We start from the raw sequence: 3,510 nt of genomic DNA, 5'->3' as shown, positions 1-3,510 counted from the left end.
AACGGAACCTATCATCAACTTTTAATAATCTCTTGCAAACCAATATTTCTCTTCTAATTAATTGTGCATGTTTATGGTTAGTTCGAATTCGGTGATAGGTCTAGATCTTATTCAGTGATGTCCAAATCTAGGAAAATTACAGAAGACGGGATTACGATTATAACAATAAAAACGTGTTCACTGTAATGAAACCAAATCGTTCATGAATCATGTATAGTATTTCTTTTATAAATATACGGTGTGTGTATATTGAAAATCAACACATACATTTTGTTTCACAGATTAAGGACACAGCGCAGCATACTACCACTATATGCAACGTATGTATTGTAAAATAACTGTATATATTAAAAACGTATAATATATCAACCATTTTACATACTTAAAATACCAATAACGTATAAGTTATTTGTAATTGGAATTCAAGTCATGCTTAAATTAATACAAATGGCACACATTAAGAGTTACGATAATTGCTTTATTCAATCATGAAAAAGATATGCAAGGTATAAGTTACTCAGACATCAACCAACAAGACTAAAGGAGGAGTCCTGAACATATGCAAGGCCATTACAAATGTCATTTAGATGACAAAAAAGTTATTATCTTTTTAAGCCCCACCTACGATAGCAGAGTTGCACTAGGTTTTCTGGTCTGTGATTCCGTTCGTTCATCCGTTCGTCATTTCGTTCCGCTTGATGTTAAAGTTTTTGGTTAAAGATTTTTAATGGTAGTTTTTGATGAAGTTGAATTCCAATTAACTTCAAATTTAGTATACATGTTCCTCACGATGTGATCTTTCTTATTTTAATGCCAAATTAGAGTTTTTCACTTTCAACTGAACACATTCTCGTAAAACTTTATTTAATGTTAATGTGGATTACGGTCTAAAATCTGATAATTTGCCTTTTGTACCCATACACTTTTGCAAAAAAAAAATATACGTTTCACATCGTCGTGTGAAATAACTCTTTGGATTTTGATTTTAGTTAAACTATGCATAAATATTGAGGTTGTCATGTATTCACATAATGTTCTTATCGTGTGTTGCTTAATAACGTGTTTAATTTTCGAGAATTCATCTTTAATAATGCTGACATTAGGTTGTTAACCTTTGTATGATTCGTTATGTTTCAAGAGGTCAAGAAAAAAAAAAGATAAGAAAAATGTTGTTTCTTTCCAGAATGGGAAGATATCATAACCCTTTAATGGAGACAGACAAGTATGTTTCTAGCTCCGACATAAGATAACTTTAATGTATTTGTTATTGCACGATCAAAACACACACCTAATTAAAACATCTAAGCTTTAGTTTCGAAAGGTAAACGTATAACACATGGAAAAATAATAAAAAAAACTAAATACACAAAAACATAACAAAAACAATATAGCGTTAAAGACAATGGACAAAAAGTTCTAGGATAAATCAGGAACGATACAAAGTAAAGGTATTAATACTGAAATATATATAAAGATCATCACCAGCCAAGTGTGTACCCTCAATGTATTTTCCGATATACTACATAAAAAAAATCAAAGTACGTTTTATATATATATAACCCAAAAAGATACCTAATCGATTTTTTCATATATGACTAGAAAAGGTGAAAAGATTCCGCGTCCAATTTAAATGGAAAAAAATGGATCTACCTTTTTAAAAGATTTGCTTCATAAATGCCACAGCGGATAGCAAATATAAAATATCACAAATCTAATTATTTACTAAATGTTCTCATTGTGATACAAAATACAGTTACTCGGTCTTTTTTGTTTTTGTTTTTATTTTCTTAATTTCTAATTACATGTTGAATTAGTATCTTTTCTTTTAGTCCCATGTCAGAAGACTACCTGTATTCAGAAATCAATAAGTAATTATAGATATGTATAAATGAACATTATTTGAAATTCTCGACACATCCTTATAATATGTAACATCTCTTCTTATCCGAACTCATTGTATTTTATATTATGATACTTCTTGCGGTATTTATATTTTTGAGTGAAAGACTCATCAAGTACAAACTAAATGAGGGCTAGCTTTATCAGTGGAATTGCCATTTGAACCCTTGATCATTCCTTTCAACTAAAGAATACAAAACTTAAGAGATAAATGCAACAAATTAAATAAAAAAAGGGAAAACAATAGTTTGATAATCTTTGACACTAAATTGCACGAATTTGATCTCTTCAGTAAATTTGTGCATCGTTCTACTATTTGCAAAAGAGGTAAAAGAATAGAAAAGAAAAATAATCACTTGTACTTCTAAAGCTAAAACTCTTCATATGAACATTGCGAATGAGGATTTCGTTTTTTTGAAAATCAAGAAATATATCGACTAACTAAATGCATAAATGGTGTTTTTTTTGTAGAGATCCAAGAGATAACTATCCTGCGATTCCAAATGGAGGGTATACATATTTTCTAAGCAATGATTACAAATTATGAAAAAAGACATGGTCCTTGGCATTCTTAATTTTGCATTAAAGACAAAGTATCGGTTGCATTAGTCAGAACATCAAGATTAACTTAATGCTTATTACAAAACAGAACTTTAAACACTTTTGATTGGAGATTTGCCAGCTCGCATGCATCAGTCTCTTTTGGATTGTTTTATTACCGGTTGTGTTATTTGTAAAAAAAAAATACCAACAACTACACGGTTTTTTATTATTGTGTAGGTCCCTTTTTGTTTGGTCGACAATTGACAATAGTCAAGTATGGCAGTAATAAAATCTTTTTTTTTTTATATTTTTATTGGTTTTCATCTTCTCAGAAAAGCGAGCCTGACGGACTGGTTTGAGTGTCCCAATTAAGATCCATGACTTGCATCAGTAAAAAAATAGTATTTCAATATACAAAATCATCTTAAACCATTAAAATGAAATGCACAATAATAGATATGAATACGGCAATCACCTTAAACTATAGTCGACGCCTTATATAATCATTGTACTGATGTGTTAGATCAATTTTAGTGCTTTCTTAATATGAAAAAGGGAATAAAAGACATCAAGAAACTACAACCCGCAAAGTTCTCAGCAACATATAATTTCAGTTCATTCGTCAGAAATTTGAAAATTAGAATCACGTAGTACATATATACTGCTCAGGATTGGTCTAAAGATTTTTCAATCGACATGAAAACAACGTAATTTGACTTTTAATATAATGAACGGTTTATATCAAACAACTTAATATATATATATCTTATTACTTTTCAAGTCCAAGAACAGAACCAAGTCCTGTAACGGAACAGTAAGTATATCCAACATTTTATATACGAATACAACATTTTTCTTCATTAAATGTATATGAACAACCATACCATATAAAAAAGGCGATTAATTTAGGATCATTTTAAAAAAGACTTTTGTGTCTAAAATCTTGAAATTGTTTGGTTCTTGTATTTATCAGTGGGTAAATATGATGTGTTGTTCAAATCTTTTAAAACTATGTTTATTTCATTGTAACATGAACATAAAAACAATTGTACAGTTTATCGACAAATT

The 3,510-nt window shown here is 29.4% G+C and overlaps 1 long non-coding RNA gene across 1 annotated transcript; it reads left to right on the top strand.

The window, feature by feature from the left end:
• The first annotated feature begins 1,185 nt into the window (after positions 1 to 1,185).
• LOC134682179 (uncharacterized) lies at positions 1,186 to 3,264 on the top strand. The gene is made up of 4 exons (XR_010100819.1): positions 1,186 to 1,222; positions 1,830 to 1,868; positions 2,371 to 2,409; positions 3,224 to 3,264. It is a non-coding gene; the product is annotated as an uncharacterized LOC134682179 (long non-coding RNA).
• Positions 3,265 to 3,510: the final 246 nt, after the last annotated feature.

This window comes from Mytilus trossulus, chromosome 8 (assembly GCF_036588685.1).
Source record: "Mytilus trossulus isolate FHL-02 chromosome 8, PNRI_Mtr1.1.1.hap1, whole genome shotgun sequence".
NCBI classification, from domain to species: Eukaryota; Metazoa; Mollusca; class Bivalvia; order Mytilida; family Mytilidae; genus Mytilus; species Mytilus trossulus.
Note: the sequence above shows the minus strand (reverse complement) of the source record. Positions and strands in the feature narration are given on the sequence as shown.